At 45.5% G+C, this 23317-nt stretch overlaps 1 long non-coding RNA gene across 3 annotated transcripts in view; it reads left to right on the top strand.

Moving 5' to 3' along the window:
- The window catches only part of LOC113606915 (uncharacterized), an 82317-nt gene that overhangs the window by 36806 nt on the left and 22194 nt on the right, over positions 1-23317 (top strand). For 2 of the 3 annotated variants that reach the window (XR_003427761.1, XR_003427762.1), the window contains one exon: positions 12201-14509. The exons of the other annotated variant lie outside the window; for it this stretch is intronic. This is a non-coding gene — a long non-coding RNA (uncharacterized LOC113606915). Of the gene's footprint in view, positions 1-12200; positions 14510-23317 lie in introns of those variants that run through there. 3 annotated transcript variants of the gene reach the window in all.

Below are 23317 nucleotides of genomic sequence, written 5' to 3'. Positions count from 1 at the left end.
ATGGAATCTAAAAAAAAAAAAGGTCATGAAGAACCTGGGAGCAGGACAGGAATAAAGACGCAGACAATGAACTTGAGGACTCGGTGAGGGGAAAGGGTAAGCTGGGACGAAGTGAGAGAGTGGCATTGACATACATACACTACCACACTACCAAATGTAAAATAGATAGCTAGTGGGAAGCAGCCGCATAGCACAGGGAGATCAGCTCAGTGCTTTGTGACCACCTAGAGGGGTGGGATAGGTAGGGTGGGAGGGAGAGGCAAGAGGGAGGGGATATGGGGATATGTGTATATGTATAGGTGATTCACTTTGTTATACAGCAGAAACTAACACAACAATGTAAAGCAGTTATACTCCAATAAAGATGTTTGAAAAAATAGAAATAGAAAAAAAAAAGGAAGGAAATTCTGACACATGCTACAACATGGATGATCCTTGAGGATATTATGCTAAGTGAAATAAGCCAGCCACAAAAGGATAAATATTGTATGATTCCATTTATATTAGGTACTTAACAGTAGTTAAATTCATAGAAAGTAGTATGGTGGTTGCCAGGGACCAGAGGAAGGGAGAAATGGGGAGTTACTTTTAATGGGTATGAAATTTCAGTTTGGGAAGGTGGAAAAAATTCTGGACATGGATGGTGGTGATGGCTGCCCACCAACGTGAATGTACTTAATGCCATTGAACTATATACTCTAAAATGGTAAAAATGATAAATTTTATGTTATGTATATTTCACCACCACAGCAAAAAAAAAAAAAAAGAATGGGGACAATAAGGGTACCTACCTGAAGCATTACAAATAACGGCCAGTATTTATTGAGCCTTTACTGGGTCTTGTGCACTGCTCTAAGAACTTGACACGTTTTGTTTCATTTAATCCTCACACAAACCTTTAAGGTAAATTCTTTTTAAATTTCATAGCTGGAGAGACTAAGGCCCACAGGGGCTACTGGTCGATCATCTAGCGAAAGGTAGGTTTAAAACCCAAATCTGGTCCAAGTGAAGCCTCTGGCTTAGGTAACTTCTTAGAGTAGGGACTTGGACTTGGCACTGCTGTTTCTCCAGTACCTAGAACAGCACCTGGCACATAGTAGGCTCTTAATAAAATGTGCTGACTGAATAACTCCAGAGCCTGTGCTGTCAGCCACTCTGCTAAGTGGGGTAACACATGGAGAGAGAGCTCAGCACAGTCCTGGCACGTTGTCAGCTGTCCATAAATAGAAACAATTATTACCATCATGGGCCCATCCATATGGCTGGGAGCTCTGAGGAGGGTTATAATTCACCCCCCACCCCGTTCTGTGAGCCTGGCTTGTTTCTTCCTCAGTGCACTCCTAGGCATCTCTCCTTCTTGGCTTCCTTCTACCTTTTTAATGCTTTTGCTCCTCTCTACTCCCAGATGGACTGAGTACATTAAGAACAAGATGGTGAAATCTTTGTGTCTGCTCCACAGGTGCCACACACAGGCTTTAGGCTCAAAGGACCCAAAAGAAACCTTTTGGTTTCTTCAGGAAACCCACATGCTTGCTGAATGGGTGTGTGTGTGGCTTCTCTTCAGCGGGCCCTGTGGCCCCCAGGAACTCAAGGGCAGACAAAGCCCTTACTTCCTGCTCCGCTGGCAGGACCCTGACCCTTAGCTCTGGCGTCCAAAGGTAGTTCTATCCAAGTTGGGAAGCATTCTGGTCAGAAACAGGTAAAAAGGAAAGAAAGAAAGGACTTTGGGGATATTGATAGGAAAGACAAATTCCCAAAACAGATCTACTCATAGACCTAAGAAAGAGAGTGCCCCCCAGAGTTAGGGAACTGGTCCATTATCTTTTTTTGTTCAACAAATTCAATATTCACGGATGTGCACTTCCCCACGGCTTTCCTCTCTGTCAGTCCTTCATCCTGGCAGCTGTCCTGGCCCTTGGTCAGCCCTGCAGGCAGCCACTTGCCTGTGAACCCCACAGACAGGAAGTGCCCCCTTGGGAGATCTGCTGACCCAGGAGTGCATGGCTCTGGGATGCCGCCTGGGTGAGGAGTGGGGGCCTTTCCCCTTTGCCCCAGGGGAACAAAGAAGAAGAATCTCTACTGTGACCGCAATATAAGTCCCTTTGGAGAAACCTGCACTGTGTTTCCTTCAAGGTCTTGCTTTTTCTAGCAAATGGTCTCTTGACTTCCAACCAGCCAATTTCTGACGCCTCTTGAAGAGATTCTGAACTAACTGTTGCTTTTCTTTTCCTCCTGATTCACCTGCATAGACCAGTCCCTTAAGTACCTCCCCCTGCCCCACCCCAAAAAGCCTGGGTCTCCAGGATCATTTCATGGAGGGACAGTGGTTGATCAAAAATTGAAAGATTTGCCTACCACTTTATAATTTGTTGCTGTTGCTGCTATATCCATGTACCATCTGTGTTGTTACATGCTTAATATTTTTATTTACAGTCACCTTTTATTTTATTCATTTATTTTATTTTATTATTTTATTTCTTGGCTGCTCTATGCAGCTTGTGGGATCTCAGTTCCCTGACCAGGGAGCGAACCCGGGCCCCCTGCAGTGGAAGCGCAGAGTCCTAACCGCTGGACCACCAGGGGACTCCCTATGGTCATTTTTTTAACTTTAGCATTACCCTAACCAATTGTTATCTATGAAGTTATGGATTTTATGTTCCATTATACACGCATGTACTTACACACACACACACACAATTTTAAATAAATACATAACAATTTAAAAAAATTTCCGACATACCACTAAAATTATCGGGTGCATGTACCCTACCTCAGGAACACTGACCTAACCTGCAGTGCTCAGAGCAGAATGGAGGTAGATTCTCTCAGGCTTGCATGGAGCACGGGTCAGCTGTGGCCTTGGGAGCCTTCCTGGCCAGTGGGTTGGGATCTCACCCGCCTCTTCTCTACATGAGTCCCAGAACATTCTCTTCATCTCTGGGGGCAAAGGCAGCTAGAAGGTGCTGTGTGTAAACCTTTAGACTCACTCCACACTCCTACTAGCATTAGGGCATTCTCCCCAAGTTTCTGTTCTTCCTTCTCTTAGTGGAGCTGATTCGCCCTGCTCTGCCTGGCCCTGGGCTGAGCCTCTGTTGTGTAGGCAAATCAGCTGACTTGAGGGCGTTGCCCCTGGAACTCTGAATGGTGTCCTCGGTCCCAGAGAGGAATGCTCAGCTCTGCTGAGTCTCTAGAGCTGCTTTTCTTTGCTTGATATGTCTCCTAACCCTCTTTTTTAAAAAATAAATTTTTTAAAATTTATTTTATTGAAGTATTGATACAACGCTTATACATTTTTTAAATTTTTATTTATTTATTTTTGGCTGTGTTGGATCTTCGTTTCTGTGCGAGTGTTTTCTCTAGTTGCGGCCAGCGGGGGCCACTCTTCATCGCGGTGTGCAGGCCTCTCACTGTCGCGGCCTCTCTTGTTGCGGAGCACAGGCTCCAGACGCGCAGGCTCAGTAGTTGTGGCTCACGGGCCCAGCTGCTCCGCGGCATGTGGGACCTTCCCAGATCAGGGCTCGAACCTGTGTCCCCTGCATTGGCAGGCAGATTCTCAACCACTGCGCCACCAGAGAAGCCCTATACCTTTTTTTTTAAGATTTTTTTTTTAAAGGTCAAGTCTTTATTTTATTTATTTTTGGCTGCGTTGGCTCTTCGTTGATGCGCGCAGGCTTTCTCTAGTTGTGGCGAGGGAGGCTACTCTTCGTTGCGGTGCGCAGGTTTCTCATTGCGGTGGCTTTTCTTGTTGCGGAGCACGGGCTCTAGGCGTGCGGGCTTCAGCAGTCGTGGTTCGCGGGCTCTAGAGCGCAGGCTCAGTAGTTGTGGCTCACGGGCTTAGTTGCTCCGCGGCATGTGGGATCTTCCCGTACCAGGGCTGGAACCCGGCTCCCCTGCATTGGCAGGCGGATTCTTAACCACTGCACCACCGGGGAAGTCCCCAACGCTTATATCTTAAATGTACAGCATGATGAATTTTTATATAAATATCCATGAAGACACCGCTCAAATCAAGATACAGTCTTGCACTATTCGATACAGTAACTACTAGCCACTCTGTCTACTAAGCAGTTCAAGTCTGGCTAGTTGGAATTGAGATGTGCTGTGAGTGTAAAATACACTTCCAACAACTTAGTACAATAAAAGGGAACATATGTCATTGGTGGTTTGTTTATAGTAATTAAATACCCAAATGACAGTATTTTGGATATATTATATTAAATACAAATATATCCTTAAAATTAATTTCACCTGTGAATTTTAATTTACATATGCAGCTTACATTATATTTCTTTTGGATAGCACTGATTTAGAACATTCCCAGCACGCCAGAAATCTTCCTCATGTTCCTTTTTCTTCAATACCATCTCTAAAGGTAACCCCTAGAAGATATGTAGAACCTACACTTAGGCAAAATGAAGATAATAAACACACCCACCATTTCAAGTCAACTGCTGTTAACACTTGAAATACATATATCCATCTGTACATTTATCTGTATGTATACTGGCAAAAATGGCATCATACTACAATTATATTTTTTTCTAACAGTTTATTGTACTGTACCCATCTGTCCATGCCTATGAGTATTCATCTATGGCATAGTTTTACAAGGTAAATAATGTTCTAGTTTACAGATGTGCCATAATTTAATAAATCCCCATATTCTTTTTTTTTAAAAAATTGAGGTATAGCTGATTAACAATGTTGTGTTCGTTTCTGCTGTACAGCAAAGTGCTTCAGTTGTACATATATATGTATTCTATTTCATATTCTTTTCCATTATGGTTTATCACAGGATATTGAATATAGTCCCCTGTGCTATACAGTAGGACTTTATCGTTTATCCATCCTATATATAATAGTTTGCATCTGCTAATCCCAAGCTCACAATCCTTCCCTTCCCCAGCCTCCCCCTCCACCACCACCTTGGCAACCACAAGTCTGTTCTCTATGTCTGTGAGTCTGTTTCTGTTTCATAGATATGTTCATTTGTGTTGTATTTTAGATTCCACATATAAGTAATATCCTATGGATTTGTCTTTCTCTTTCTGACTTCACTTAGTATGATAATCTCTAGTTGCATCTATGTTGCTGCAAATGGCATTACTTTGTTCTTTTAATGGCTGAGTAGTATTCCATTGTATATATGTGCCACATCTTCTTTATCCATTCCTCTGGCGATGGACATTTAGGTTGTTTCCTTGTCTTGGCTATTGTAAATAGTGCTGCTATGAACACAGGGGTGCATGTATATTTTCTCCGGATGTATGTCCAGGAATGGGATTGCTGGATCATATGGCAGCTCTGTTTTTAGTTTTTTGAGGAACCTCCATACTGTTTTCCATAGTGACTGCACCAACTTACATTCCCACCAACAGGGTAGGAGGGTTCCCTTTTCTCCACACCCTCTCCAGCATTTGTTATTTGTAGACTTTTTAATGATGGCCGTTCTGACCGGTGTGAGGTGGTAACTCATTGTAGTTTTAATTTGCATTTCTCTAATAATTAGCAATGATGAACATCTTTTCATATGTCTATTGGCCATCTGTATGTCTTTGCAGAAATGTCTATTTAGGTCTTCTGCCCATTTTTCGATTGGGTTGTTTGTTTTTTTGTCATTGAGTGTATGAGCTGTTTGTATATTTTGGAAATTAAACCCTTGTCGGTTGCATCGTTTGCAAGTGTTTTCTCCCATTCTATGGGTTGTCTTTTCACTTTATTTATGGTTTCCTTTGCTATGCAAAAGCTTATAAAGTTTTATTAGGTCCCATTTGGTTTTTTTTTGCTTTTATTTCTATTGCCTTGGGAGACTGACCTAAGAAAACATTGGTACGATTTACGTCAGAGAATGTTTTGCCTCTGTTCTTTTCTAGGAGTTTTATGTTGTTATGTCTTATAGTTGAGTCTGTAAGCCGTTTGGAGTTTATTTTTGTGTACGGTGTGAGGGTGTGTTCTAACTTCATTGATTTGCATGCAGCTGTTCAGCTTTCCCAACACCACTTGCTGAGAAGACTGTCTTTTCCCCATTGTATATTCTTGCCTCCTTTGTTGAAGATTAAACCATAGGTGTGTGAATCCCCTTACTCTTGAGCCTTTAGGCTCTTGCCAATTTTTCACTATTATAAACTATGTTATAATGGGCATCCTTGACCTAGAGAATACTATGCTTGGTGAAATAAGTCAGACAGAGAAAGACAAATACTATATAATATCACTTACATGTGGAATCTAAAAAATAGATCTATGTCCAAATGAATCTACATACAAAACAGAAACAGACTCACAGACATAGAAAGCAAACTTATAGTTACCGAAGGGAAGAGGGGGGTTGGGGTGGGACAAATTATTAGTATGGGATTAACAGATAAAAACTACTATACATAAAATAGATAAGCAACAAGGATTTACTGTATAGCAGCGGTCCCCAACCTTTTTGGCACCAGGGATGGGTTTCGTGGAAGACAATCTTTCCATGGATGGGGTGGGGGGATGGTTCAGGTGGTAATGTGAGCGACGGGGAGCGGTGGGGAGCGGCAGATGAAGCTTCACTCTCTTGCCTGCCACTCACCTCCTGTTGTGAAGTCCGGTTCCTAACAGACCACAAACTGCTACCGCTCCGTGGTCCAGGGGTTGGGGACCCCTGCTGTATAGCACAGGAAATTATACCCAATATCTTGTAAATAACCTATAATGCAATATAATCTGCAAAACAACAACAACAGCAAAAATGAATCACTATGCTGTAGACCTGAAACTAACACAATATTGTAAATCAACTATATTTCAATTAAAAAAAAATAATGCACACCCTTGCCATTAAATCTTTGCTATGTCCTTAAAATTTTTCTAACCATGGAGTTGCTTGTTAAAAGACTGAGATGTGTGATTTGAAGGCTGCCAGATTGTCCCCCTCCCCACCCTTGACAACAAAAACCTCTTACTGGTGAATGCCAGTTTGAAGGTTAGAGGGAAAAGAATCCTCTCTAGAACACAGACTCACTCCTTCCTAGATCTAAAGTGCAGAAGACACTGCTTCCCTAAGAATACTAGGTCATCTATAATGCAAAAGCATAGGCAGGTTGGGACTTCCCTGGTGGCGCAGTGGTTAGGACTCTGCGCTCCCAATGCAGGGGGCCCGGGTTCAATCCCTGGTCTGGGAACTAAATCCCACATGCGTGCTGCAACTATGAGTTTGCCTGCTGCAACTAAGGAGCCAGTGAGCCGCAACTAAGGAGCCTGACTGTGGCAGCTAAGACCCGGCACAACCAAGTAAATAATAAATAAATAAATAAATATTAAAAAAAAAAAAAAAAAGCCCTGAGAGAAATATTTAAATCAGGAGACCTCACCCCTCAGAAAACATCCAGTAGCCTCATTAAAAAAAAAAAAAAAAAAAAGCACAGGCAGGTCTCGTTCCTCTGGGGCAGAGGGAGAGCTGTTGGGTTCCCAAGGAGGAGATATTTGGAACAAGGATGGGAAAGCTATATCTGTGAGAAGGCAAGTGCTAACTAGGTGAGTTACAGAGACCAGACATGCTCTCAGGTTAGGTCTAGAAAAAGGGATGGGGCTAGCAGAGCATTGTTCATGCTGATAATCCACTTCCCCAGTCACCCCCCATCGGTCTCCATCCATTTATGTGGGATATTTGCTCTGTGAAGGGAGAAGAAGAGTAGCCCCCCCCCCCCACCGCAACTAGAGGAAGCCTGCGTGCAGCCACAAAGACCCAACACAGCCAAAATTAAAAATAAATAAATAAATTTATTTAAAAAAAATTAGAAGAAAACTGAAGTAGAGCAGGATACTGAGTCATGACGCAAAAGCGTAGGCAACACAAAAGAAATGATTGATGGATATGATCGTGTATGAAAATGAAATACTTCAGAAAAGAAAAACAAGTTAAAAGACAAATGAAAGCAGGAGAGAAATATTTGCAACTTCTGAGACAGACAGGAACTAAGAGCTCTTACAAATTCATGTGCATGAGAGCATGCACACACACACACACACACACACACACACACACACACACACACACTCCAAAACACGTCCCAGAAGCATGCCTTCTCTCCTGGGAGACTGGACTGTAAATGTGCAAGGAGAGAATTGTGTCTGAAATGTCTTTGTTCTGCCCACGGGGCATTATACATGGTAAGTACTCAGGTGGAGTCTGTTGATTTCAGCTGTTTATTGCAGTTTCAAAACTGTCTGCACCTCTTTCCCTTCCTCACATATAAAGACTCTCCTCTCTCACTCAGAAAAATCTCATTAAAATGCTTCCTGTGCCGTTTGTGACTCACAGCTGGATTATGGTACCCGCAGTGCTGATTTCAGCAAGAAATCCTCCCCCAGGCATAGGCTGGGTTCCTGCAATGCCCAAAGAGTGAACTAAACTGGAAAGTCTTTGCAACCATTCAGCACCTCTTACTATGTATCTGGAGCCATATTTACTTTTTTTTTTTTTTAATTTAAGTTTGTGCTCATAAGGGAGAGTACAGACAAGAAGAGGCCTGGTCAAGAAGAATGGGCATGATGGACTGGGAAATCTGGATGTAGTAGCTCTGCCACTTCTTATCTGTGCTACCAGACAGGCCTCTTCCATCCCTGGGGCTCAATTGCTCCATGTGTAAAACGAGTGGGGGGACTAGGTGGTCCCCACAGGGTCTTCCAATTCTAATATCTAAGGATTCAGCTCATTTTGTCTCTTGAATGTGTGGGTCCTAATAGCCATTTAACCTTATTTGAGAAATTTTGGAAGTCCCTTGAGAGTCCTTTTCAGATTTTGGAACCCACCGAGAGTAAAGTAGAAAATGCTTTCATTTACTGAAGTTGTTCCTCCATTTTCTAAGAAAGATTCCGTTCCACTCATATGGACAAAGTAAAACTGCAACAGAATTAAATAGCTAAGGAGGCAGTAATCAAGTTAGGTGGTGGGTCTGCTCCAGTCCCCACGTGTGCTGCGGTGATATGTGTTGCCCTATAATTTGAAAAGTGCCTGTTGGCTTTCCAGGGACTCAGTGTCCTCTGTTACCCCAGGAGACTGTCCAGACCAGGGCTGGCTCCAGACACAGACAGAATAAGCTCTGGGGTTGTTGTCCTGCCCCAAATGGCTTTCTATTTGCCTATGATTTTGGAATGTCCATGATGTCAGAAATTTCTAACACTAGCTCCTCCCCTTTGGATTAAGGTCTTTGGCAGTGATTATTTCTGGCTGCTCAGCATGTCCCTCTCACCATCTACCCTAGTCCACCTATGCCCCTTCTTCTGATCTGGCCACAGATGTAGGTGGGGTAGCTAGTGTAGACCGAACATTAGCTTTCATTTTCCTAGACACATGATTGATCCAGATGGGCATGACACACGATTCTGGGAGAGAGAGGGTCCCTGTCCCCAGATCTAAAACTATCCCTGGGGGCTACTAAGCTGGGAGGATGTAAGTCTGAACTGCTGGCAGCCATCATTCTTCTACATGGAAAGAACCTGATGTGGAATGAGGCCAAGATGAGGCTACAGAGATGAGATATGGAGAGAGTATCATGGAAAGAGGGAACCAAAGAAACAAAAGGGAGGTTCAGAAAGGTGGGGGTGATGAAACAGAGAGAGAGAGAGAGAGAGAGAGAAAGAGAGAGAGATTTACTGATTCACCGTGAAGCTGAAGCTTTGGTTCCTGTAACTCCCCCTTAGAGTCTGTAAGCTGCTCTGCTATCTTCCCAGCTACATAAGCAAATAAATCCTCTTTCTGCTTCAGATGTTTTGAATTTGGACGTGTCCTGAATAATGTATTATTGTATCTCCGGGAAGCTTTTCTTATACTGTGAATGTGTTGTCCAGAGGGATGACACATGAAGCCAGTAATGTAGATTATGTTTTCAGATAAGCTGTGACTGGTACATAGAATAGATAACATTTTGACCAGGAAGATAAAGTAAGGGTATTGCTAGAGAAAGGTAGTGCTAGAAAAGGGCAGAACCCTTGTACGCTGCTGGGGGTAATAACGTAAAATGGTGCAGCCACAGTGGAAAACAGTTTGACACTTCCTCAAAAGATTGAATATATGTTACCTTATGACCCAGCAATTCTACTCCTACGTATGTACCGAAGAGAATTGAAAACATACGTTCGCACGAAATCCTGTACGTGAATGTTCATAGTAGCATTATTCATAATAGCCAAAAAGGAGAAACAAACCAATTTCCATTAAGTGATGAGTGGGTAAGCAAAATATAGCATATCTGTACAATGGAATATTATTCAGCAATAAAAAGGAATGAAGTACTGATACATGCTACAACATGGATGAACTTTGGAAATATTACGCTAAGTTAAAGGAACTTGTCACTAAAGGCCACATGTTATGTGATTCCATCTATATGAAATGTCTGGAACAGGCAAATCTATAGAGATAGAAAGTAGATTAATGGTTGCCAGAGGCTGGTGTACAGTGACTTGTATACTTTAAAAGGATGAATTACATCTCAATTTTTTAGAAAAGATTACTCTTATTATTCTGGTCATTCCCATCTTTGCATCATACCATCCAGAGTTCATTTTGTGGTTTGGCTCTGATTCTCCCCAGACCTAGAGCTCCCCATCCCACCCTGAATCCTCCACAATATTTAGGACCCTTGGGACACTGCCTGCCATGAATAGGAGCTGGGGCTGACTTCCCCTTCAAAGAAGCTAGACCCTTTTCTCCTTGCTCAGTTATTTTGCTGGGGTACAAGACCAGTCTTATCAACTCAAAGGGGATAGGCGGCAGTGGACTGAAACTAATTCACAATTTTGTTTAAATTTATTTGTCAAAGGCAGAAATATTCAATTTCATGCATACTCCCAATTCCCTTCACTGGGAGCAGATTTCCAGAAGGCAATTATGTAGAACAAAATGTAATGGGTAACAGGGGGTACCTTGTGAATTATTCATAATCCGATAATGGTTTGAACCCATTTTTATCGTGACCTGCTATTGGTGTTAGCTTCTGGAAAGTTCCCAAAGTAAGCAACAGAGAGGCTTCCTTTAGCAATGCTTATATAACCATAAACCTCCTGCCTTTCCCCAAACCACCTGAATAATTAAAATCAAAAGAGGCCTGGGATCCCTTTTCCTCCTCAAGTTCTTCAAAGCAAAGGGAAATGCTGCCTTACAGACTCCATCTCGCTCACGCATTACTCCTCCTTAGAGACTTCTCAGGGAGGTTGGTACAACATCATGCCCAGCAGGTGGGCTGGCTCTGGGAAGGTACACAATACTTATTTGTTTTTGATTGTTTGAATGAATGAATGAATGAATGAATGATGGGAAGAATGAGGTACTTGTGGTAAGGAAGACTTTGGGCTAAGTGGTTTTGCTACTTATCAGCTGTGTGATTTGAGCAAGTTTCTTGCTCTCAGTTTTTTTTAACCTGTAAAATGACACCTGCTTTGCTGGGTTATTGGAAGAATTTGAGAACATAATAAGTGCTCCGTGAGCAATAGCTATTATCATAGCTAGTCTTTCTTTCTAGTAACAGCCCTACAACTTCCTCAAATCTGGTAAACAATGAGAGAGTCAACCAAAGCTTCTAGAGCCGCAGGTTCCCACATCTGGCTGTGTAGCAGAATCACCTGGGGAGTTTTTTAAAATATAAATTTCCAGATTCTGCCTCTGGAGATTCTGATTCAGTAGGAATGGGATGGGGTCAGAGGATATATTTTTTAGTTTTGTTTTGAAATTCAGGTAAAATTTATCTACAGCGAATTACACGGATCTTCAGAGTATAATTGGATGAGTTTTGACAAATGTATATAGAACATTTCCATGGCCCCAGAAAGTTAAATCAACTCCCACCCTGCATAGACCACCAATGTCCTGATTTCTGCCACCATAGGTGAGTTTTGCCCATTCTTGAATATCAGCAGAATCATACAGGATTCACTTATTTGGATCTGGTTTCTTTTGCTTCTCATTGTGTTTTCCAGATCCATCCATGTTGTTGCATGGATCACATCAACAGTTCATTCCTTTTTATTGCTGAGTAGTATCCACCATATGTTTGTACCTCAATTTGTTTCTCTCTTCACCTACTGAGAGGACTTTTAGGATTGTTTTTGGCTATTATGTATAAAGCTGCTATAAATATGTTTTCATTTATCATAGGTAAATACCTAGGGGTATAATTGCTGCGTAAGGGCATTTAACTTTATTTTTACTTTATTTTTAAAAGCGCTTCAAATGATTCTGATGATCAGCCAGATTTGGGGACCCCTAAGGAAGAGAAAGATCAACCGTGATGATTCGGCTGATGATTTGTTCAGCTTTTGTGTCGCTGTGCAGGTGTCAGGAACGACTTCTTTCACCAGGGAAACATCTTGTGTTGCCCCTCTCTTGGCTACCCAGCTCTTCTTTCCCCCGCTTGCCAATTTCTTACCAGAGAAGGGAGTTCCAAGCCAAGGATCCCCATGAATTTCTCGATGTGTCGTCCAAAGAGTTTGAGGAAACACGGAGGGTGTGAAGGGCATCAGATGAGGCTGCCAACCCAACAAAGACTTGCTCTAACCTTGGGATCGCTTGCTTAGGATGAAAGGCCAACCCTGCAGTCACTTGGGGTGGGAAAGGAAGGCCATTTCCCTCTGGGCCACAGCAACCCCACCACCTGACACAGAGCCAGGCCTGGGGCAGTTTGGGACTGAGGCCTTCAGTGACCACATGGAACTCTAAGAGAAGTGCAGTGGCCAGGGCCCAGTAGACTCCTCAAAGGCTCAGGAAATTGGAGTCAGTGTTGGGTTCTGTAAACTGTGATGGGAGAGGAAAACCTGTCAAAACACAGCAATTTTGTTTGAAGGGTCATGCTGGCTGTTGGCTGGGGAATAATATATTTTTTTTCTGAAATTGCTTCTCCTTTTTGGGATTATTAGAATTTCACAGTAGGGGTGAAGACATTGGGAGCTGAAGTGGTGCTCTAATCCAGCGTTTCCAAAGGGTGGTCCACGTGTATGGTAGTCAGGATGGTTTCAGGGATTATACAGATGAGTGTGATTAAAAATAAATATTTGTTTCAGCACATAGTCGAAAAAATAAAACTAGCACCGTAAATATGTGATTTCATGGATGTATTGCTTAGCATGGAGCCAAGTTATAAAGATTAATGAATTTTCAGAAAAAGATTAAGTATATAATAAGATAGGTAATACACAAGTGTGACAAAAGATATGAAGGTGGAGATGAGTGACTGTGGTTCAGAAAACTATCAAGCCATGCGTTTGACATGAGCAAACCAAGGTGCCAGGATGCAAGTGACCTGCTTGCAGTAGTCAGACTTCCTCAGAGCCAGGACCAGCTCACCCAAGTTACCTGGTTCCTGGCCATGTCACTAATGTGCTCTTCCCTCCTGTGAGGAGGGAAAGTGATCTCAAGGCCATGTAGCGTAGCCCCTAGATTCAAAGTCAAATGCATTTGCAGAAACCACCTGCAGTTTGCTCAGACCATGAAGTCAGGAGGAGTCCATAATAGGACCAGGCTCCAGGAAATCTGGGTTAATGAGAAGGAACCAGCCTTCTAAAGAAGGAGCACCAAGATCTTGGTAACTCTCCTCATATGAACTCTCTGGGGGAGAAGAGGACAGACGTAGAACGGGCAGCTGGTTTCCCCATCCCTGTCCCTCATCCTTCCAGAAGATTAAAAATAGCCTCTACGTTAAGGCACTAGAAGGCATGAATGCCCTTTGTGGGCAGTCTACCTCTGCACAGGTTTTTCTGAGGTCTCAGGGAGGGCTCTGATTGTTCACAGAGATAGCGTCAGGCAGCTGGAAACATGTCAGGGCACAGCTTCCCAGATGACTGTCATCTTTGAATCTTCACAGATCCAATAGGGAGCTGTGGAGGAGACACCCCGTTAGGAGTCTAGCATTTGCTGAGCCCCATGGCATTGAGTGAAAAGAGCAGGCACTGGAAATGCAGGCACTTGAACTTTTTCAGCTGCAAGGTAATGTAACTGAGCATGGGAGAGAGGATCTGTTACTGAATCGGTTGACTGCACTCGTGCTGGGGTCCTAGCCCAGACCAAGACCCCTGTCTCTGCCAGGGAGGTTCTTTTTCCGATCAGATTCGCACAGCCAATACAAAACTGATGCTGAGACGGGAAAAGCACAAGCTTTATTCAACAGCCAAAGAATGGAGAAGCAGGAACCTAGTTCACAAATCAACTTCTCAACCCAATTCGGGTGGAGACATCAAATATATAGGAGGGTCGAGGTAAAAGGGAGGAAATTGGAAAGAATGGGGGGAATATTCGTGAGTTATCCAAGAACAGGGGTGTGGTTTGGACCCAGAAATCCAACTCTCCTTTTCAGTCCTTGTATGGGCTTTTCCAGTTGTTGTCATGGCAATTGTCGACTGTCCTGGCGCTGGCGGGTGTGTCATTTAGCATGCTAACGTATTAAGTGAGACTATAACGAGGCTCAAGGTCTATTGGAAGTCAAATCTTCCACCGTCTTGGGCCTAGTTGGTTCTAACCAGTTGTCTTTTTCTCTTTGTAGCTTCCTCCTGAAACTTAGATAAGAGTAGTTGGTTTCTGTTTGGGGGAGGGACAGAGGTATGATTCTGGGGCAATAGGCTTGGTAACAGAGCCATATTACTATTTCTCTTCCCTGAATGGGATCGTGTGTCCCGACCTCTGCAGTCTGGGAGCCACTTGTTCTTCCTCTGTGTCACCTTCTGGGTGTTGGGTAGTGTGTGACCTGCTAGCCCACCCCTCGGAGGAACTCTCAGGGATCCAAAACCACGAACCCATCTAACCTCAAAGTAGGCGTGGTGGAATACACTGTGTGTAAGTTTTCCCGGTCAGCCTTACAAGAGTTCCGCATCGAGGAAGACACCGCTTTATCCTGGGCCCAGATCAGAGTCTGTGCATGAACTCCTCTGCCCCTACCTCCTGTCCTGGCTCTGGTCCTTGGGAATGGGAGCCCTAAGCATTTGAGAGTGGATAAGTTAAACCAGTGACTATAGTTCCAAAGTTTCTCCTGTCCTTTGTAGGCTCAGCATGAAGATTCTTTAGTTGAGCAAAGCACCTTAATGTGTTTTTAGGATATGCCAGTGTTGGCACGGGAACCTGATTTGAGTGGAGACAGACAGGTGAATACCTTTGCAGTAGAACGTAATAAGGAATTTCCAGGCGCCTGCTGTGAGTTGGGGGTGGGGTGTGAGGTCAGGAGGGAGGGAAACCAGATAAGACCCTCGGGTCTCAGCTCTAAGGATAGAAGATGGTGAGAATCGGACCACAAGTTGGTCTTGTTCTGAGCTATGGGGTGTTCGCCCTCTGTCACCTCCAGACCTTCAATAAAACCTGCTGTACCTGCCCGGTGTTGATGGTGACCTGGACTCATGCATGGAGTGGTTAGGATTCCACATGAGGGTGACACAGGTGAGGTGGGCAGAGAAGACCCCAGAGCAGAGGGTGACCTTAAGAACTGGGACTGAACTGGGGTACAGGCCACAAAGCTGCCTCTCTGAAACAGAAGTTAGACCATTAAGGTATGAAAGCAGGAGTAGGGGTGGGGTGAGGTGAGGGTGGGGGAGTGGCAGGGGACACACACCTTGATAGGTCTCACTTTGTAGGGGTGGTCTAGACCCTGGGATGGTCTGCCTTCCCCCAGAGCACAGAGCACTAACCCTTATTAGTACTCTGATCCCATCCTTGGCCTTTACTTGTTAGCCCAGGCCTGGGAACCTCCAACCTGGGTCAATGAGTCTCTCCCCTTTGTGTTTTGGTCTGGGAATGGGAGAGTGCTTGAGGTCAGGCTGTCTTCCATGACTGAGGCTGTGAAAATTAAAACTCATAGGATCTGTCAGCAGCCATGCTTCCCGTCTTGTGGGAAAAGCCACTGCAAGGGGAAGGAAGGTTGCTGATGTCCTGAGAGGGACAGGAGATGGGGATGGAGTCCTGATGACTTTCCGACCTCAGATCCCCAGCTGCGTCACTGCCTAAAGAACACTTCTCCCTAAGTTTGGTCTTTGCCACTTGCATCCAAAAGTGCCCACTGGACATCAAGCACCATCTACTCACCCCTCATCTGGTGTGCCCCTCCCTCTGCAAGTGGGGAACTTAGATGAGGACAGAGGACAATGTCCAGCCTAGGATCGGAGCCCCTCAGCTCCTTTATCTGCACCACACTTACAGATACCGCAAATTATATTTATTTGTTTGTTTACCTGTTTACTTTATCACCCCTCTCCCCTGGGGAAATGTAAAGTTCCATTCTCTCTTGTTTAACATGGTGTCCCTAGTGCTTGGAACATAGTAGGTGCTCATGAGTCATTGAATGAATAAATGAATGAAGAAATCAGACGTGAAATCAGGCCACTGTAGACCGCATACAAAGTCACGGTTGCAGCGGAAAGATCTTGGTGCCAGACACTAAGTCCCAGATGTCTGAAATGTGTGTGTCCAAGCTCTCTGCAAGTCGGTTGAGTACATATGCTGGGGGCAAGGCTGGATAACACAATGAGTGCTTCATAAACCCCAGATAAAGAGCCAGAGGCTGGGTATGATAAATAGGCTCTTGGGAGGAGAAGTTCAATGCAGATTACAAAGGTTTTCCAACAGGACTAGGGAACTGAAAGGCAGCTGTAATTAGAAAGCCTAGGCATTCAAAGCTGCCTGGAGGTCAGAGGGGCTGGGCTGGCGGGCTGGGAAGCTTGGGCAGGAAATGGACACGGAGGCACTGCAGTTCTGGGCTGACATAATTGGACAGAGATCAGCAGCCAGTTGCCATGGTAACAGCCAATCCGAGGGGCTGCTTCTGCGGCCGTGGAGTGAAGGTTTCTAAAGAAGGGGCTGAAAAAGCTGCCTTTGTTCCCACTCTGAGCGAGCTGCTGTTAGATCCCTGTGGGGGTGATGCCGCTTGGGGCCTGAGCCAACAAGTGCTGGCCACTGTGGCCAGGATGAGGCCACATGAGGACCCAAGAGGGCTGGCTGAGGCTGGGGAAGCTCACTGTAGTCATGTTCTGCTGGTAGTAGCTGCTGGTACTTCCCAGTATAGAGCAGTGGCCAATGGCTTGGGTTTCAGCATCTGAGAGTGCAGTGTTTGGATCGCAGTTTGGCCCCTTAGCAGCTGTGTGACCCCAGGAACGAGGGAGCCTCAGTTTCCTTACATGTAAAGAGGGACTATAATACCTTTTCTCCAGGGCAGTTGTGAGGATTGAGAGAAGTGATGCATGTCACACACTCAGTGAGTGGTAGATACTATTGTCATTCTTTTGACAAATGACACAAACTGCTTCTCAGCAGCTTCCCCAAAGGGCATTTAGCTTCTGGGGAGTAAAAGCCAGGTTTTGCTTCTTTAGGGATACCAAAAAGGCAGCCAACAGAGCCTCAAAAACTCCAGGACGTGACAAGTTAGACTAACAAAGTGGTATTTAAAAAGAAAACATTCTTAAAAAAAAAAAAAGAAAGAAAACATTCTTTTTTTATTAATTTATTTTTTTTATTTATTTAATTTTTGTCTACGTTGGGTCTTCGTTGCTGCACGCGGGCTTTCTCTAGTTGTGGCGAGTGGGGGTTACTCTTCGTTGTGGTGCCTTCTCATGTTGCAGAGCATGGGCTTTAGGCGTGTGGGCTTCAGTAGTTGTGGCTTGTGGGCTCAGTAGTTGTGGCGCACGGGCTTAGTTGTTTCGCAGCATGTGGGATCTTCCCGGACCAGGGCTCAAACCCCTGTCCCCTGCACTGGCAGGCGGATTTTCAACCACTGTGCCACCAGGGAAGCCCCAAAAAGAAAACATTCTTAAGGCCGTCTTGAGAGCCGTGAGCCAGCAGAGAGCCCTTGTCCTTTGTTCTTCTGGCCAATTTACAGGCCTGAACAGGATACAAAGATGAGGCCATCCCTTCCCTTGCCTTCCACAGCAGGAGAGAGAACACAGAGGAGAAGGTTCTGAAGCGAGATCTTCCTCCGATGTTCAAGGGATGTGGGGGTGAGGGGCAGAGGAGGTGCTTTGCTTAGACACCAGGACAGACCAGAGGCAGACAGAGCCAGGGCACGACTGTGGACCGGCCCCCCTCCTTCTCGCCCTCCCCAGAAGACGTGCTGGGAGATGCAGACATCCCTATTTGGACTCTGGCACCATCCTCTGTTGCTACGGCAACTCAGTGGGCTCGCTGGTGGGTGGGGGAAGGCAGCCGCTGTGTGGAAATCAGCATTGGAGGCAGCAGCTCTGCCCTTTCGCTGCGGCAGTCAAGGCGTTTCTCAGTGATGGAGAGCCGTTCCCTCTCCCATCTCAGGAAGCCTCAGGAGGCCCCTGAGATTTCAGGGCTGTCACTCCTGGCTCCGATCTACACCTGTGTCCCGGTGAGGAAGCAGGCTCCTGTGTGGAGAGAGAGCTCCCTGGGGACCCCTCCCTTGGAGTGTCTCCTCACACCACACGTTCTCCTGGAGGTTTCCTCCTTCATTTTCCTGGTTGATGTATTCATTCATCTGTTTGCTCATTCATTCGATAAGTACATACTGTGCACCTGCTGTGCCAGGGGCTGGGGGCAAAACAGCAAACAAGACAGACAGAGCGCCTGCCCTCAGGGAGCTCACAGTTTTGTGGGGAGAAAACAGTAACAACTGAGTAGAGGGAGACTCGGAGGGTGGTACACAGGGCAGGATGATGCAGAGAAATTGGAGTGGGTGAGCCAATCTAGAGTGGGTGGTCAGTGTAGGTCTTTCTGTGCCGAAATTGGCAAGCTGAGAAGGAGCCATGGAGTTGCCCAGGTGTGAGGAGTGTTCCAGGGATGTGGATTTAGAGGAGGAGGAAGGAAGCAAGTTGTGAGGGCAGCGGGGGATGGAGCTGGAGAGGCAGCAGTGGGATCACGGCCTTGGGTCTCACCGTGGAGCCTGGATTTTGCTCTGAAGGCAACAGGAAGCGCTGATGGGTTTTAAGCAAGAGAGGGAAGTGATCTGACTTATGTTATTATTTTTTACTTTTTAAAAATATATAAATAACTTTATTTATTTATTTATTTTTGGCTGTGTTGGGTCTTTGTTGCTGCGCGTGGGCTTTCTCTAGATGCGGCCAGCAGGGGCTACTCTTTGTTGCGGTGCACAGGCTTCTCATTGCGGTGGCTTCTCTTATTGCAGAGCACGGACTCTAGGGCGCGCGAGCTTCAGTAGTCGTGGCACACAGGCTTCAGTAGTTGTGGCTCACGGGCTCTAGAGTGCAGGCTCAGTAACTGTGGTGCACGGGCTTAGTTGCTCCGCAGCATGTGGGATCTTTCCAGACCAGGGATCGAACCTGTGTCCCCTGCATTGGCAAGTTCTTATCCACTGCACCACCAGGGAAGTCCCTGCCATGTTTTTAAATGTCTCTGCTCTCCTGCTGGACGATGGACTGTAGGAAGGCAAGAGTGGAAGCAGGGATTCCAGCGGGGAGATGGCTGCAGTGACCCAGGTGTATGGGCCTGGCTTGTGGGGAGCGGTGTATAGAGAATCTGTAGGTAACCCCAACAAGGGCTTACTGGGAGACTGACAGGCGGAGATAAGGGAAAGGGGGCTTCACAATGACTCCCAAATGTCTTCCTTGAGCCCCTGGGTGGGTGCAGGTGCCATCCGTGAAGGGAGGGGTAGCAGAGGGCCACGGGAGGGGTTGCACTGAATCTCTGCCTTGTGACCTGGAGGAAGGGAGTTCAAGTTGCCCAAGCACCTCTTTTCCCATATTCACCATGAAACCCCCGAGAACGAGTACATTTCACAAGCAACATCTCTAAGGAGCTAGGCTGAAAGGAAGCTTTCCTACAACACACTAACAGGGAAGAAAGTCATATTTAAAAAGCCAACTGCCAGATGTGCTAGGGTGGTGGCAAAACTCAGGGCCATAACAGCCCTTTTGAGCGGTAAGGGACCTGATGGGTCATGCCTAGCACAAATGTACGAGGGACGGTGCTAACCCCTTTAAATACATTCTGGTGTTACCCCTGTCCCATATTAAGAAACTGGAGCTGAGAGAGAATGAGTACCATGCCGAAGGCCATGCGGGCAGCAGTAGCGGAGCCCCGATATGGACAGATGGGGCCTATCGACCACTCCACAAGACCAAGAGAGGTCAGCTGCTGGGCTGAATAAGAAGAAAGCAATGGGAACTGAGGAGCTGTTCCCTGGACAGTGAAATGGGAAGAAATCTGGGGAGATGGCAAAGGGCCCCTGAGAGAGAGGAGGTGACCTGGCAAGTTGCCATGAGTCCAGGGCCTGAGAAGTTCAGCCAGTGGCTCCCCCCAGGGTACTGCCGTCAAGGAGCTGTTCAGAAGAGTGATGCCTGGTATTCGTTGTTATGCTTCCTGTTCAGCACTGTGTTGTGACCCCTCTCCTTTACCCACAAACCGCAGAAAAACATTGATGTTTGGGAGAACTAAAGAAGGCATAGCAGCGATGATGAGTGTGGAGAGAGGTGTGAGAACAGAGAGGCCAGTAGCAGATTCAAGAACAGGACAGGGACAGGAAGTGACCAGGGACACATAAGTAACCCTGGAATCCACAGTAATCCTGGGGAGGGAGATGGCCTTGCCGTAGGTTGTGAAATAGGAAAAGCAGCCATTTTATTTTGTTATTGAAGGGAAGGGTACCGTCTGAAGGCTGGAAGACTTGGGGAAGTAGGCTGCTCATGATATTATCACATCACAAGCTGAGGAACAGAGCATCTCCAGAGAGAAGCCCGGTGGAATGCAAACTTCCACTGGGGTCAGTACAATTAGCCATCAGTACTTTGTTCGTGGGTTCTGGTGATGGCAGCCTCCTGAAGTCTGTGTTAGAGCACATACCAATTTTCCTTCTCCATTGCTCCATCTGAAGTCCTCTCTCTCTCCCTTCAGTGCTGCTTTATTCAACCAGAGGATGGGAAGGAAGAGGGGCGGGGCCTGGAGGAGGGAAGGGTGAGGAGGGGGCTGCTCTCCTGAGAAGTCCTCTATGCTCACCATTCTCTCTCTACCCCCAATCCCCGATGGCAGTGCAAATGGTGCTTTATTTGTTTTTTAGAGTTTGTATTATCCTATGGATTTGCATGCCTCTTTTTGCTTGTGAACGCTATATCAGTTTTAGACCACAGTCTCCAAAGGTACATACATAGCAGTCCTGTACAACCATGTCACTGCTTAGTGGAGATCCCTGAACTTCCTTTTTGGAGGGTAATTCGGGAGTATCTCTTAAAATTTTAAATGTGTATATGCTTTACCTCAAAAATTCCTCTTCTCTATTTTAGAGAAATTATTTTTTGACTGTGCATAGTTTTCACACACAGCATTGGGTGTAATAACAAAAAGTCAGAAACAACCCACATGTTTATTCAGAGGAAAATCCTTCCATAAACTATGAAACACCCATACAGTGGAATTAGAATGTGGTGGTTACAGAGAACAAAGTAGATCTGCATACCCGGAAAGGGAAATAAGGCCAAGACAAAATGTTAAAAGAGAAAAGCATGTTATAGAGTAATACATAGAATATGATCCTGTGTAGGAAAACAACAAAAACAACCTTCCCCACAAAACAAAAGGCTCAAAATACACAAAATACCAAATTGGCTACAGTGGATACTTCTGAGTAGAAGGTGGATATTGTTTGACATTTTTTTTATTTATTTATTTTTGCGGTACACGGACCTCTCACTGTTGTGGCCTCTCCCGTTGTGGAGCACAGGCTCCGGACGTGCAGGCTCAGCGGCCATGGCTCACGGGCCCCGCCGCTCCGCGGCATGTGGGAGCTTCCCGGACCGGGGCACGAACCCGTGTCCCCTGCATCGGTAGGCGGACTCTCAACCATTGTGCCACCAGGGAAGCCCTGTTTGACATTTTTGCAGCCAAAATATATTCATGTTGTGGGGCCCAGAGTCAGCCACCCCCAAATGTGCCTCAATGGCATATTGATTCTTTTGAATTAAAGTGACTTAAGAAACAGCCAGGGCTTCCCTGCTGGTGCAGTGGTTAAGAATCCGCCTGCTAATGCAGGGGACACGGGTTCGAGCCCTGGTCCGGGAAGATCCCACATGCCGCGGAGCAACTAAGCCCATGCGCCACAACTACTGAGCCTGCACTCTAGAGCTCATGAGCCACAACTACTGAGCCCACGTGCCACAACTACTGAAGCTCGCATGCCTAGAGCCCATGCTCTGCAACAAGAGAAGCCACCGCAGTGAGAAGCCCACTCACTGCAACCAAGAGTAGCCCCCGCTCTCCGCAACTAGAGAAAGCCTGCACGCAGCAACAGAGACCCAATGCAGCCAAAAATAAATAAATAAAATCATTAGAAGAAGCAGCCAAAGCAAGAGGGACACCCTGACTCTCTGTCTCCCTGAAAGCAGGAAATCAATCTCTCACGTGACAGATGCACTCCCTGCATCTGGAGGTAGAAGGATGCCCTTATCACCAAAGATAGGAAGTCAGGCCAAGAAGTCTATATAAACAAACCTTGTTCCTTCTTTAATGTACTGTCCCAAGCCCAAACTCTGTTTAGCGTCTTCACTAATCCATCACCCCAAACCTATGTTTCTTTATCCAGTCAATTCCTCACAAATTTATTGCTTCTTGTCTAAAAAGGTTAAAGGTGCCTGCTTTGACCACTTCTTAGGTCCCATTTCTATGGGACCTCCATGTGCATGAATTGAAATTTGTTTCTTTTTCTCCTGTCTTGTGTCAATTTTATTATTAGTCCAGCCACAAGAAATCAAGAGGAGTAGAAGAGGAATTTCCCCCTCCCCAACAGTGTAATTCCTGTGTAATTAAAAATGAGGAAAATTTCTAAAAATAAACAAGTGTCCCTGAGTGTCATGCAGAGGAGGGCTGGCACCGACTGTCTTAGGTAATGACTCAGTTTCTCCTAGTGCACCTCAGAATGCCCTTTTGTTGATCCAGATAGAGCACCTCCGCAGCTATGTTGTTTCTTAGTTTCCTGTCGGAGTTTTTAGAATAATAAAACACTCGTTTATTATTATTTTACACTGCAGTTGGTTTATACCACATGAATGAAGTTTCCAAAACATAGCTGGAAATGCTTCCTGTTGTTGCCTGCCCGGGAAGCATATTGTATACGCAGCCACTCCAGTACCTCTGTGGACTGAGGCAGGACCTACGTAAATGTACATGAATAAGTACACACACCCTGCTGTGTATCAAATGTCCCAGTATCATAAACCACCCTCCCTTGCAAGAGTGTACGTGCGTACACGCACACACACACACGTGCACACACACTCTCACAAGCAAGTGCTCTTCCCACAGGGTACTGAGGACAATGGGAAGCTGTTAAAGGGTTTTGAGCAAAGGAGTGACCCAATCAGATTTGCATTATTAAAAAATCTTTGCCTGCAGTGCAGGAAATGGAAG

This window comes from Aethalodelphis obliquidens, unplaced genomic scaffold, assembly GCF_003676395.1.
Source record: "Aethalodelphis obliquidens isolate GAN/ISIS:26980383/991018 unplaced genomic scaffold, ASM367639v1 scaffold45, whole genome shotgun sequence".
In the NCBI taxonomy this organism is placed as follows: domain Eukaryota; kingdom Metazoa; phylum Chordata; class Mammalia; order Artiodactyla; family Delphinidae; genus Aethalodelphis; species Aethalodelphis obliquidens.
This window is presented reverse-complemented; position numbering and strand designations above follow the sequence as displayed.